At 37.4% G+C, this 15,456-nt stretch overlaps 1 long non-coding RNA gene across 1 annotated transcript; it reads left to right on the forward strand.

Moving 5' to 3' along the window:
- Positions 1-14,013: 14,013 nt before the first annotated feature.
- Positions 14,014-15,328, forward strand: LOC145229997 (uncharacterized). The gene is made up of 3 exons (XR_013860533.1): positions 14,014-14,141; positions 14,454-14,648; positions 15,174-15,328. It is a non-coding gene; the product is annotated as an uncharacterized LOC145229997 (long non-coding RNA).
- Positions 15,329-15,456: the final 128 nt, after the last annotated feature.

The raw sequence follows: 15,456 nt of genomic DNA on the forward strand, positions 1-15,456 counted from the left end.
GTTTGGGATTGCAGGGGTTTTGCAAGTAAATAATTCTGGGGGAATTAGAAAAGGGTCACGGGATAGAGGTTTGGGATAAATGACATCTGTCTGAGTAACTTATACACACATAATTGTACGTTTTACGACATTTCGGAACATACGGAAAAATTATCGAAATTGCGGAAAATTAAATGAGTAATTAAAAAACATGTAAGCTGAAATTTAAACTTGTGGCATCGGAATAGCTAGTGTTCTGACAACCATGATTGTCTGTTATGTTCAAAACGTTGTTTCAGAGAACATTTAACTTATTTGTCAATTTAATTTATTTAGGTGATGAAGGCTTCAAGCAATCATCGGCAGCGTTAGCAAGCTGAGCTTCTTAGGAAAGAGAAACACACTATTCGTCGGTTAAATGCAAACTATGGAGCCGAATACAAAGCACATTAAATCAGGTTAGGTTCAATATGTTGATTGCCATACTGACGAGTGGTACAGCGATATTGTCAGTACTACATTGATGCTATTTATTTTGTGTACATCCTTGTAATGGTATGACAGTAGACCCCTGTCTAGCATTTTCAAACTGTCGTCGTGTGTGCATACTTTGATTGCAAACCATTTAATCTGCAAGTCATGTTATTATAATACACTATTAGCGGCACCTAATTGCGTATAATACACTATTAGCGGCACCTAATTGCGTTCAAACTGTCGTCGTGTGTGCATACTTTGATTGCAAACCTATTTGCGCACGAGAACACGACGGAAACTGTTTTGTGGAGCATCATCCACTTTCCAATGACGCATATGAGAAACTTGAGAGAAGTCGAACTCGTTAATTTCTACTTGAAAATGAAAAGATTCAAATAGACATCGCACAAAAGGAAGCACACTGGGCGCTAAGCAGGAAAATACAAAAGTATTAAAAACAAAGGTGACAATCACGCAAACGAAACAAAACCAACTCGCAATACAGAGGTTTCAAAACATCATAGCTTTTGTTTTATGGGGTGAGGTTTGGGGCGCGAAAAAGGTTAGTGGTGTAAGCGAACGGTATGAGTGACTTATACACATATAATTTCAAATTTTCATGCATTTAGGAATATGCTGAAAAATTATCAAAATTGCGGAAGTATGGAAATTAGGGAAACAAAAGTGCAAAATTACTAAAATTAGATGAATAATTAAAAACATGTAAATTTGGTCTTGTGCTATCGGAATAGCTAAAAGACATTGTCGGGTATGATGAAGAGTTTAAGACATTGTTATGGGTAACATTTATTTATCGATTGCATTTCTTTAGGTTATGGAGGTTTCAAGCAATCATCATCAGCGTTTGCAAACCGAGCGGCTTATGAAGGAGAAGCACGCCGTTTGTCGATTGAATTCAAACTTTGGAGCCAGACCGCAAAACACATTGTACCAGGTATGATGAAAATGTTGACATACTGAAGAGTGGTACAGCGATATTATTAGAAAAACATTGATGCTATTTATTTTGTGTACGTCCTTACAATGGCTTGACAGTAAACTCTTGTCCTAAACTTTCAAACTGTCGTGTGTACACACTTTTGTTTGTAAACAATCCCAATTGATTTTTTTGCGTGTTGATGCACGTGTTTCACTGACTCATTTCTTTAAAGCGTGTTGTTATTTTGTCATTTCGTTCCAGCAGTTAGAACGCTGTACGACGACAGAATCTGCTTTGTGGATCATCATTCATTTACCAGTGACGCATACGAAGTGGAACTCGGAAATGTCAACTGGAAAATGAAAAGATTTACATGAATGCCGAACAAAAGGAAGCACACTTCAAACAGGAAAATAAAAAAGTAAGTAAAAGATAAAGGTGAAAACTGACGTAAACGAAACAAAGCCATCTCGCCAAACAGAGGTTTAAAACATCATATTTTTTATGGGTTGAGATGGGGTTCGTGTGCAACGCACGTACATTTTTTCCAAGTTATAGTCTAAAGCAGTGGTTCTCAACCTTCCGTGGACCGTGCACAGCCCCCTAAAGGTAACTTTTTGGCCTTGTGGCCCCCTTCAAGTAAAGCTGTAGGACCTGTGGCTCCCTTAAAAATGTAAATGACAATCTCGTGTTGGAATTCGTTACAAATTTCAGCTTTAAACAGGTCGGATAGATTAAACAAGAATCTGTAATCGTGACAAACCTCAACATAAACAAATATTCTGTGAAATAGTCGATTGAATTAGGGAATGAAGTAAAAAGAAAATGGCTTTTAGTGGGTGTTTCAGGTGAATCTACACCCAACCTGAGCTGCTTAGGGAAACAAAGGTACGAAATTGCGAAAAATTAATTGAGTAATTATAAAACATGTAAATTTAAACTTGTGGCATCGGAATAGCTAGTGTTCTGACAACAATGATTGTCTGTTATGTTCAAAACATTGTTTTAGGGAACATTTAACTTATTTGTCAATTTAATTTATTTAGGTGATGAAGGCTTCAAGCAATCATCGGCAGCGTTAGCAAGCTGAGCTTCTTAGGAAAGAGAAACACACTATTCGTCGGTTAAATGCAAACTATGGAGCCGAATACAAAGCACATTAAATCAGGTTAGGTTCAATATGTTGATTGCCATACTGACGAGTGGTACAGCGATATTGTCAGTACTACATTGATGCTATTTATTTTGTGTACATCCTTGTAATGGTATGACAGTAGACCCCTGTCTAGCATTTTCAAACTGTCGTCGTGTGTGCATACTTTGATTGCAAACCATTTAATCTGCAAGTCATGTTATTATAATACACTATTAGCGGCACCTAATTGCGCACAAACTAAGGTTCAGTTGTAATACATGTGTTTTGACACAAGTCTCTCATCGATTTATTACTTTCAAGCCTGTTGACATTTTGTTATTTCTTTTCAGCTGTAAGAGCACTGTACGATGTTTCCCACTGGGACATGACAGAATCTGTTTTGTCAAGGATCATCCATTTACTAACGACGCATATCAGAAACCTGTGGGAAGCCGAACTCGATAATGTCTACCCGAAAACGAAAAGATTCCAATGAACACCGCACTTGAAGGAATACACATGGTGTAGAACAGAAAAATAAAAAAGTAAGTCAAAGATATTGGTGACAATTGGTGTTAACGAAACGAAGCCATCTCGACAAACAGAGGATTTGAAATATCTAAGTTTTATGGGGGGTTCGTGCTTAAGCAGCTTGTCTCCAAGTTATAGTCCAAAGCGATGGTTTAATGGGCAGAGTTGTATATGTAACTGGACTGGGCGATCTTGTTACTACTTTAAACTTAGTTCTTTAAGCAGAAATTTGGGATTGCGAGGGTTTTGTAAGCAAATAATTCTTGGGGGAATTAGAAAGTGTCAAGGGATAGAGGTTTGGGATCAATGACATCTGCTTGAGTAACTTATACACACATAATTGTACGTTTTAAGACATTTCGGAACATACGGAAAAATTATCGAAATTGCGGAAGTTTGAAAAATAGGGAAACAAAGGTACGAAATTGCTGAAAATTAAAGGAATAATTATAAAATATGTAAATTTAAACTTGTGGAATCGGAATAGCTAGTGTTCTGACAACAATGATTGTCTGGTATGTTCAAAACATTGTTTCAGGGAACATTTATTTAACAATTTAATTTGTTTAGGTTATGAAGGCTTCAAGCAATCATCGGCAGCGTTAGCAAGCTGAGCTTCTTAGGAAAGAGAAACACACTATTTGTCGGTTGAATGCAAACTATGGAGCCGAACACAAAGCACATTAAATCAGGTTAGGTTCAATATGTTGATTGCCATACTGACGAGTGGTACAGCGATATTGTCAGTACTACATTGATGCTATTTATTTTGTGTACATTCTTGCAATGGTATGATAGTAGACCCCTGTCTAGCATTTTCAAACTGTCGTCGTGTGTGCATACTTTGGTTGCAAACCATTTAATCTGCATGTCATGTTATTACATTATTAGCGGCACCTAACCGCGCACGAATTAGGGTTCAGTTGTATTATATGTGTGTGGATAGAAGTCTCTCATTGACTTATTTCTTTCAAGTCCGTTGACATTTTGTTATTTCTTTTCAGCTGTAAGAGCGCTGTACGATGTTTCCCACTGGGACATGACAGAATCTATTTTCTCGAGCATCATCCATTTACTAACGACGCATATCAGAAACCTGTGGGAAGCCGAACTCGATAATGTCTACCCGAAAACGAAAAGATTCGTATGAACACCGCACTTGAAGGAATACACATGGTGCAGAACAAAAAAATAAAAAAGTAAGTCAAAGATAATGGTGGGAATTGGTGTTAATGAAACGAAGCCAACTCGACAAACAGAGAATTTGAAATATCTAAGTTTTATGGGGGGTTCGTGCTTAAGCAGCTTGTTTCCAAGTTTTGGGCCAAAGCGATGGTTTAATGGGCAGAGTTGTATATATAACTTAGCTAGGCGATCTTGTTACTACTTTAAGTTTATTTCTTTAAGCAGAAGTTTGGGATTGCAGGGGTTTTGCAAGTAAACAATTCTGGGGGAATTAGAAAAGGGTCACGGGATAGAGGTTTGGGATAAATGACATCTGTCTGAGTAACTTATACACACATAATTGTACGTTTTAAGACATTTCGGAACATACGGAAAAATTATCGAAATTGCGGAAAATTAAATGAGTAATTAAAAAACATGTAAGCTGAAATTTAAACTTGTGGCATCGGAATAGCTAGTGTTCTGACAACCATGATTGTCTGTTATGTTCAAAACGTTGTTTCAGAGAACATTTATTTATCAATTTAATTTGTTTAGGTTATGAAGGCTTCAAGCAATCATCGTCAGCGTTAGCAAGCTGAGCTTCTTAGGAAAGAGAAACACACTGTTCGACGGTTGAGTGCAAACTAATGGAGCCAGAACACAAAGCACAATCAATCAGGTTAGGTTCAATATGTTGATTGTCATGCTAACGAGTGGTACAGCGATATTGTCAGTAATACTTTGATGCTATTCATTTTGTTTACATTCTTGTAAAGATATGACAGTAAACCCCTGTCTAGCATTTTCAAACTGCCGTCGTGTGTGCATACTTTGGTTGCAAACCATTCAATCTGCAAGTCATGTTATTGCATTCTTAGCGGCACCTAACTGCACACAAATTAGGGTTCAGTTGTATTACATGTGTGTGGATAGAAGTCTCTCATTGACTTATTTCTTTCAAGTCCGTTGACATTTTGTTATTTCTTTTCAGCTGTAGGAGCGCTGTACGATGTTTCCCACTAGGACATGACAGAATCTGTTTTGTCAAGGATCATCCATTTACTAACGACGCATATCAGAAACCTGTGGGAAGCCGAACTCGATAATGTCTACCCGAAAACGAAAATATTCGTATGAACACCGCACTTGAAGGAATACACATGGTGCAGAACAAAAAAATAAAAAAGTAAGTCAAAGATAATGGTGGGAATTGGTGTTAATGAAACGAAGCCAACTCGACAAACAAAGAATTTGAAATATCTAAGTTTTATGGGGGGGGGGGGGGGGGGGGGGGGGGGGGGGGGGTTCGTGCTTAAGCAGCTTGTTTCCAAGTTTTGGGCCAAAGCGATGGTTTAATGGGCAGAGTTGTATATATAACTTAGCTAGGCGATCTTGTTACTACTTTAAGTTTATTTCTTTAAGCAGAAGTTTGGGATTGCAGGGGTTTTGCAAGTAAATAATTCTGGGGGAATTAGAAAAGGGTCACGGGATAGAGGTTTGGGATAAATGACATCTGTCTGAGTAACTTATACACACATAATTGTACGTTTTACGACATTTCGGAACATACGGAAAAATTATCGAAATTGCGGAAAATTAAATGAGTAATTAAAAAACATGTAAATTTAAACTTGTGGCATCGGGATAGCTAGTGTTCTGACAACCATGATTGTCTGTTATGTTCAAAACGTTGTTTCAGAGAACATTTATTTATCAATTTAATTTGTTTAGGTGAGGAAGGCTTCAAGCAATCTTTGGCAGCGTTAGCAAGCTGAGCTTCTTAGGAAAGAGAAACACACTATTTGTCAGTTGAATGCAAACTATGGAGCCGAACACAAAGCACAATCAATCAGGTTAGGTTCAATATGTTGATTGCCGTACTAACGAGTGGTACAGCGATATTGTCAGTACTACATTGATGCTATTTATTTTGTGTACATTCTTGCAATGGTATGATAGTAGACCCCTGTCTAGCATTTTCAAACTGTCGTCGTGTGTGCATACTTTGGTTGCAAACCATTTAATCTGCATGTCATGTTATTACATTATTAGCGGCACCTAACCGCGCACGAATTAGGGTTCAGTTGTATTATATGTGTGTGGATAGAAGTCTCTCATTGACTTATTTCTTTCAAGTCCGTTGACATTTTGTTATTTCTTTTCAGCTGTAAGAGCGCTGTACGATGTTTCCCACTGGGACATGACAGAATCTATTTTCTCGAGCATCATCCATTTACTAACGACGCATATCAGAAACCTGTGGGAAGCCGAACTCGATAATGTCTACCCGAAAACGAAAAGATTCGTATGAACACCGCACTTGAAGGAATACACATGGTGCAGAACAAAAAAATAAAAAAGTAAGTCAAAGATAATGGTGGGAATTGGTGTTAATGAAACGAAGCCAACTCGACAAACAGAGAATTTGAAATATCTAAGTTTTATGGGGGGTTCGTGCTTAAGCAGCTTGTTTCCAAGTTTTGGGCCAAAGCGATGGTTTAATGGGCAGAGTTGTATATATAACTTAGCTAGGCGATCTTGTTACTACTTTAAGTTTATCTCTTTAAGCAGAAGTTTGGGATTGCAGGGGTTTTGCAAGTAAACAATTCTGGGGGAATTAGAAAAGGGTCACGGGATAGAGGTTTGGGATAAATGACATCTGTCTGAGTAACTTATACACACATAATTGTACGTTTTACGACATTTCGGAACATACGGAAAAATTATCGAAATTGCGGAAAATTAAATGAGTAATTAAAAAACATGTAAGCTGAAATTTAAACATCGGAATAGCTAGTGTTCTGACAACCATGATTGTCTGTTATGTTCAAAACGTTGTTTCAGAGAACATTTATTTATCAATTTAATTTGTTTAGGTTATGAAGGCTTCAAGCAATCATCGTCAGCGTTAGCAAGCTGAGCTTCTTAGGAAAGAGAAACACACTATTTGTCAGTTGAATGCAAACTATGGAGCCGAACACAAAGCACAATCAATCAGGTTAGGTTCAATATGTTGATTGCCGTACTAACGAGTGGTACAGCGATATTGTCAGTACTACATTGATGCTATTTATTTTGTGTACATTCTTGCAATGGTATGACAGTAAACCCCTGTCTAGCATTTTCAAACTGCCGTCGTGTGTGCATACTTTGGTTGCAAACCATTCAATCTGCAAGTCATGTTATTGCATTCTTAGCGGCACCTAACTGCCCACAAATTAGGGTTCAGTTGTATTACATGTGTGTGGATAGAAGTCTCTCATTGACTTATTTCTTTCAAGTCCGTTGACATTTTGTTATTTCTTTTCAGCTGTAAGAGCGCTGTACGATGTTTCCCACTGGGACACGACAGAATCTGTTTTGTCAAGGATCATCCATTTACTAACGACGCATATCAGAAACCTGTGGGAAGCCGAACTCGATAATGTCTACCCGAAAACGAAAAGATTCGTATCAACACCGCACTTGAAGGAATACACATGGTGCAGAACAAAAAAATAAAAAAGTAAGTCAAAGATAATGGTGACAATTGGTGTTAACGAAAAAAAGCCATCTCGACAAACAGGGGTTGTGAAATATCTTATTTTTTGGGGGTGGGTCGTGTTTAAGTAACGCTTGTACCTCGTTTCCAAGTTATAGTCCAAAGCGATGGTTTAATGGGCAGAGTTGTATATTTAACTGGACTGGGCGATCTTGTTACTACTTTAAACTTAGTTCTTTAAGTAGAAATTTGGGATTGCGAGGGTTTTGTAAGCAAATAATTCTAGGGGGAATTAGAAAGTGTCAAGGGATAGAGGTTTGGGATAAATGACATCTGCTTGAGTAACTTATACACACATAATTGTACGTTTTAAGACATTTCGGAACATACGGAAAAATTATCGAAATTGCGGAAAATTAAATGAGTAATTAAAAAAAGGAAATTTGGTGTTGTGGCATCGGGATAGCTAGTGTTCTGAGAACAATGATTGTCTGTTATGTTCGAAACATTGTTTTACGTAATATTTATTGATAGATGACATTTGTTTAGGTTATGAAGGCTTCAAGCAATCATCCGCAGCGTTAGCAACCTGAGCTTCTTAGGAAAGAGAAACACACTGTTCGACGGTTGAGTGCAAACTAATGGAGCCAGAACACAAAGCACAATGAATCAGGTTAGGTTCAATATGTTGATTGTCATGCTAACGAGTGGTACAGCGATATTGTCAGTAATACTTTGATGCTATTCATTTTGTTTACATTCTTGTAATGATATGACAGTTAACTCTTGTCTAACATTTTCAAATTGTCGTCATGTGTGCATACTTTGATTGCAAGCGATTTAATCTGCAAGTCATGTTATTGCATTCTTAGCGGCACCTAACTGCGCACAAATTAGGGTTCAGTTGTATTACATGTGTGTGGATAGAAGTCTCTCATTGACTTATTTCTTTCAAGTCCGTTGACATTTTGTTATTTCTTTTCAGCTGTAAGAGCGCTGTACGATGTTTCCCACTAGGACACGACAGAATCTATTTTCTCGAGCATCATCCATTTACTAACGACGCATATCAGAAACCTGTGGGAAGCCGAACTCGATAATGTCTACCCGAAAACGAAAATATTCGTATGAACACCGCACTTGAAGGAATACACATGGTGCAGAACAAAAAAATAAAAAAGTAAGTCAAAGATAATGGTGGGAATTGGTGTTAATGAAACGAAGCCAACTCGACAAACAGAGAATTTGAAATATCTAAGTTTTATGGGGGGTTCGTGCTTAAGCAGCTTGTTTCCAAGTTTTGGGCCAAAGCGATGGTTTAATGGGCAGAGTTGTATATATAACTTAGCTAGGCGATCTTGTTACTACTTTAAGTTTATTTCTTTAAGCAGAAGTTTGGGATTGCAGGGGTTTTGCAAGTAAATAATTCTGGGGGAATTAGAAAAGGGTCACGGGATAGAGGTTTGGGATAAATGACATCTGTCTGAGTAACTTATACACACATAATTGTACGTTTTACGACATTTCGGAACATACGGAAAAATTATCGAAATTGCGGAAAATTAAATGAGTAATTAAAAAACATGTAAATTTAAACTTGTGGCATCAGAATAGCTAGTGTTCTGACAACAATGATTGTCTGGTATGTTCAAAACGTTGTTTCAGGGAACATTTATTTATCAATTTAATTTGTTTAGGTTATGAAGGCTTCAAGCAATCATCGGCAGCGTTAGCAAGCTGAGCTTCTTAGGAAAGAGAAACACACTATTTGTCGGTTGAATGTAAACTATGGAGCCGAACACAAAGCACATTAAATCAGGTTAGGTTCAATATGTTGATTGCCATACTGACGAGTGGAACAGCGATATTGTCAGTACTACATTGATGCTATTTATTTTGTGTACATTCTTGCAATGGTATGGTAGTAGACCCCTGTCTAGCATTTTCAAACTGTCGTCGTGTGTGCATACTTTGGTTGCAAACCATTTAATCTGCATGTCATGTTATTACATTCTTAGCGGCACCTAACCGCGCACAAATTAGTGTTCAGTTGTATTACATGTGTGTTAATACAAGTCTCTCGTTGACTTATTTCTTTCAAGCCTGCTGTCATTTTGTTATTTCTTTTCAGCTGTAAGAGCGCTGTACGATGTTTCCCACTGGGACATGACAGAATGTGTTTTGTCGAACATCATCCATTTACTAACGACGCATATCTGAAACCTGTGGGAAGCCGAACTCGATAATGTCTACCCGAAAACGAAAAGATTCGAATGAACACCGTACATCAAGCAATACAGATGGTGCAGAACAAAAAAATAAAAAAGTAAGTCAAAGATAATGGTGACAATTGGTGTTAACGAAACAAAGCCATCTCGACAAACAGGGGTTGTGAAATATCTTATTTTTTGGGGGTGGGTCGTGTTTAAGTAACGCTTGTACCTCGTTTCCAAGTTATAGTCCAAAGCGATGGTTTAATGGGCAGAGTTGTATATTTAACTGGACTGGGCGATCTTGTTACTACTTTAAACTTAGTTCTTTAAGCAGAAATTTGGGATTGCGAGGGTTTTGTAAGCAAATAATTCTAGTGGGAATTAGAAAGTGTCAAGGGATAGAGGTTTGGGATAAATGACATCTGCTTGAGTAACTTATACACACATAATTGTACGTTTTAAGACATTTCGGAACATACGGAAAAATTATCGAAATTGCGGAAAATTAAATGAGTAATTAAAAAAAGGAAATTTGGTGTTGTGGCATCGGGATAGCTAGTGTTCTGAGAACAATGATTGTCTGTTATGTTCAAAACATTGTTTTACGTAATATTTATTGATAGATGACATTTGTTTAGGTTATGAAGGCTTCAAGCAATCATCGGCAGCGTTAGCAAGCTGAGCTTCTTAGGAAAGAGAAACACACTGTTCGACGGTTGAGTGCAAACTAATGGAGCCAGAACACAAAGCACAATCAATCAGGTTAGGTTCAATATGTTGATTGTCATGCTAACGAGTGGTACAGCGATATTGTCAGTAATACTTTGATGCTATTCATTTTGTTTACATTCTTGTAAAGATATGACAGTTAACTCTTGTCTAACATTTTCAAATTGTCGTCATGTGTGCATACTTTGATTGCAAGCGATTTAATCTGCAAGTCATGTTATTGCATTCTTAGCGGCACCTAACTGCGCACAAATTAGGGTTCAGTTGTATTACATGTGTGTGGATAGAAGTCTCTCATTGACTTATTTCTTTCAAGTCCGTTGACATTTTGTTATTTCTTTTCAGCTGTAAGAGCGCTGTACGATGTTTCCCACTAGGACACGACAGAATCTATTTTCTCGAGCATCATCCATTTACTAACGACGCATATCAGAAACCTGTGGGAAGCCGAACTCGATAATGTCTACCCGAAAACGAAAATATTCGTATGAACACCGCACTTGAAGGAATACACATGGTGCAGAACAAAAAAATAAAAAAGTAAGTCAAAGATAATGGTGGGAATTGGTGTTAATGAAACGAAGCCAACTCGACAAACAGAGAATTTGAAATATCTAAGTTTTATGGGGGGTTCGTGCTTAAGCAGCTTGTTTCCAAGTTTTGGGCCAAAGCGATGGTTTAATGGGCAGAGTTGTATATATAACTTAGCTAGGCGATCTTGTTACTACTTTAAGTTTATTTCTTTAAGCAGAAGTTTGGGATTGCAGGGGTTTTGCAAGTAAATAATTCTGGGGGAATTAGAAAAGGGTCACGGGATAGAGGTTTGGGATAAATGACATCTGTCTGAGTAACTTATACACACATAATTGTACGTTTTACGACATTTCGGAACATACGGAAAAATTATCGAAATTGCGGAAAATTAAATGAGTAATTAAAAAACATGTAAGCTGAAATTTAAACTTGTGGCATCGGAATAGCTAGTGTTCTGACAACCATGATTGTCTGTTATGTTCAAAACGTTGTTTCAGAGAACATTTATTTATCAATTTAATTTGTTTAGGTTATGAAGGCTTCAAGCAATCATCGTCAGCGTTAGCAAGCTGAGCTTCTTAGGAAAGAGAAACACACTGTTCGACGGTTGAGTGCAAACTTATGGAGCCAGAACACAAAGCGCAATCAATCAGGTTAGGTTCAATATGTTGATTGTCATGCTAACGAGTGGTACAGCGATATTGTCAGTAATACTTTGATGCTATTCATTTTGTTTACATTCTTGTAAAGATATGACAGTAAACCCCTGTCTAGCATTTTCAAACTGCCGTCGTGTGTGCATACTTTGGTTGCAAACCATTCAATCTGCAAGTCATGTTATTGCATTCTTAGCGGCACCTAACTGCCCACAAATTAGGGTTCAGTTGTATTACATGTGTGTGGATAGAAGTCTCTCATTGACTTATTTCTTTCAAGTCCGTTGACATTTTGTTATTTCTTTTCAGCTGTAGGAGCGCTGTACGATGTTTCCCACTGGGACATGACAGAATCTGTTTTGTCAAGCATCATCCATTTACTAACGACGCATATCTGAAACCTGTGGGAAGCCGAACTCGATAATGTCTACCCGAAAACGAAAAGATTCGAATGAACACCGTACATCGAGCAATACACATGGTGCAGAACAAAAAAATAAAAAAGTAAGTCAAAGATAATGGTGACAATTGGTGTTAACGAAACAAAGCCATCTCGACAAACAGGGGTTGTGAAATATCTTATTTTTTGGGGGTGGGTCGTGTTTAAGTAACGCTTGTACCTCGTTTCCAAGTTATAGTCCAAAGCGATGGTTTAATGGGCAGAGTTGTATATTTAACTGGACTGGGCGATCTTGTTACTACTTTAAACTTAGTTCTTTAAGTAGAAATTTGGGATTGCGAGGGTTTTGTAAGCAAATAATTCTAGGGGGAATTAGAAAGTGTCAAGGGATAGAGGTTTGGGATAAATGACATCTGCTTGAGTAACTTATACACACATAATTGTACGTTTTAAGACATTTCGGAACATACGGAAAAATTATCGAAATTGCGGAAAATTAAATGAGTAATTAAAAAAAGGAAATTTGGTGTTGTGGCATCGGGATAGCTAGTGTTCTGAGAACAATGATTGTCTGTTATGTTCGAAACATTGTTTTACGTAATATTTATTGATAGGTGACATTTGTTTAGGTTATGAAGGCTTCAAGCAATCATCCGCAGCGTTAGCAACCTGAGCTTCTTAGGAAAGAGAAACACACTGTTCGACGGTTGAGTGCAAACTAATGGAGCCAGAACACAAAGCACAATGAATCAGGTTAGGTTCAATATGTTGATTGTCATGCTAACGAGTGGTACAGCGATATTGTCAGTAATACTTTGATGCTATTCATTTTGTTTACATTCTTGTAATGATATGACAGTTAACTCTTGTCTAACATTTTCAAATTGTCGTCATGTGTGCATACTTTGATTGCAAGCGATTTAATCTGCAAGTCATGTTATTGCATTCTTAGCGGCACCTAACTGCGCACAAATTAGGGTTCAGTTGTATTACATGTGTGTGGATAGAAGTCTCTCATTGACTTATTTCTTTCAAGTCCGTTGACATTTTGTTATTTCTTTTCAGCTGTAAGAGCGCTGTACGATGTTTCCCACTAGGACACGACAGAATCTATTTTCTCGAGCATCATCCATTTACTAACGACGCATATCAGAAACCTGTGGGAAGCCGAACTCGATAATGTCTACCCGAAAACGAAAATATTCGTATGAACACCGCACTTGAAGGAATACACATGGTGCAGAACAAAAAAATAAAAAAGTAAGTCAAAGATAATGGTGGGAATTGGTGTTAATGAAACGAAGCCAACTCGACAAACAGAGAATTTGAAATATCTAAGTTTTATGGGGGGTTCGTGCTTAAGCAGCTTGTTTCCAAGTTTTGGGCCAAAGCGATGGTTTAATGGGCAGAGTTGTATATATAACTTAGCTAGGCGATCTTGTTACTACTTTAAGTTTATTTCTTTAAGCAGAAGTTTGGGATTGCAGGGGTTTTGCAAGTAAATAATTCTGGGGGAATTAGAAAAGGGTCACGGGATAGAGGTTTGGGATAAATGACATCTGTCTGAGTAACTTATACACACATAATTGTACGTTTTACGACATTTCGGAACATACGGAAAAATTATCGAAATTGCGGAAAATTAAATGAGTAATTAAAAAACATGTAAATTTAAACTTTTGGCATCAGAATAGCTAGTGTTCTGACAACAATGATTGTCTGGTATGTTCAAAACGTTGTTTCAGGGAACATTTATTTATCAATTTAATTTGTTTAGGTTATGAAGGCTTCAAGCAATCATCGGCAGCGTTAGCAAGCTGAGCTTCTTAGGAAAGAGAAACACACTATTTGTCGGTTGAATGTAAACTATGGAGCCGAACACAAAGCACATTAAATCAGGTTAGGTTCAATATGTTGATTGCCATACTGACGAGTGGAACAGCGATATTGTCAGTACTACATTGATGCTATTTATTTTGTGTACATTCTTGCAATGGTATGGTAGTAGACCCCTGTCTAGCATTTTCAAACTGTCGTCGTGTGTGCATACTTTGGTTGCAAACCATTTAATCTGCATGTCATGTTATTACATTCTTAGCGGCACCTAACCGCGCACAAATTAGTGTTCAGTTGTATTACATGTGTGTTAATACAAGTCTCTCGTTGACTTATTTCTTTCAAGCCTGCTGTCATTTTGTTATTTCTTTTCAGCTGTAAGAGCGCTGTACGATGTTTCCCACTGGGACATGACAGAATGTGTTTTGTCGAACATCATCCATTTACTAACGACGCATATCTGAAACCTGTGGGAAGCCGAACTCGATAATGTCTACCCGAAAACGAAAAGATTCGAATGAACACCGTACATCAAGCAATACAGATGGTGCTGAACAAAAAAATAAAAAAGTAAGTCAAAGATAATGGTGACAATTGGTGTTAACGAAACAAAGCCATCTCGACAAACAGGGGTTGTGAAATATCTTATTTTTTGGGGGTGGGTCGTGTTTAAGTAACGCTTGTACCTCGTTTCCAAGTTATAGTCCAAAGCGATGGTTTAATGGGCAGAGTTGTATATTTAACTGGACTGGGCGATCTTGTTACTACTTTAAACTTAGTTCTTTAAGCAGAAATTTGGGATTGCGAGGGTTTTGTAAGCAAATAATTCTAGTGGGAATTAGAAAGTGTCAAGGGATAGAGGTTTGGGATAAATGACATCTGCTTGAGTAACTTATACACACATAATTGTACGTTTTAAGACATTTCGGAACATACGGAAAAATTATCGAAATTGCGGAAAATTAAATGAGTAATTAAAAAAAGGAAATTTGGTGTTGTGGCATCGGGATAGCTAGTGTTCTGAGAACAATGATTGTCTGTTATGTTCAAAACATTGTTTTACGTAATATTTATTGATAGATGACATTTGTTTAGGTTATGAAGGCTTCAAGCAATCATCGGCAGCGTTAGCAAGCTGAGCTTCTTAGGAAAGAGAAACACACTGTTCGACGGTTGAGTGCAAACTAATGGAGCCAGAACACAAAGCACAATCAATCAGGTTAGGTTCAATATGTTGATTGTCATGCTAACGAGTGGTACAGCGATATTGTCAGTAATACTTTGATGCTATTCATTTTGTTTACATTCTTGTAAAGATATGACAGTTAACTCTTGTCTAACATTTTCAAATTGTCGTCATGTGTGCATACTTTGATTG

This window comes from Phallusia mammillata, chromosome 5 (genome assembly GCF_965637545.1).
Source record: "Phallusia mammillata chromosome 5, kaPhaMamm4.hap1.1, whole genome shotgun sequence".
NCBI classification, from domain to species: domain Eukaryota; kingdom Metazoa; phylum Chordata; class Ascidiacea; order Phlebobranchia; family Ascidiidae; genus Phallusia; species Phallusia mammillata.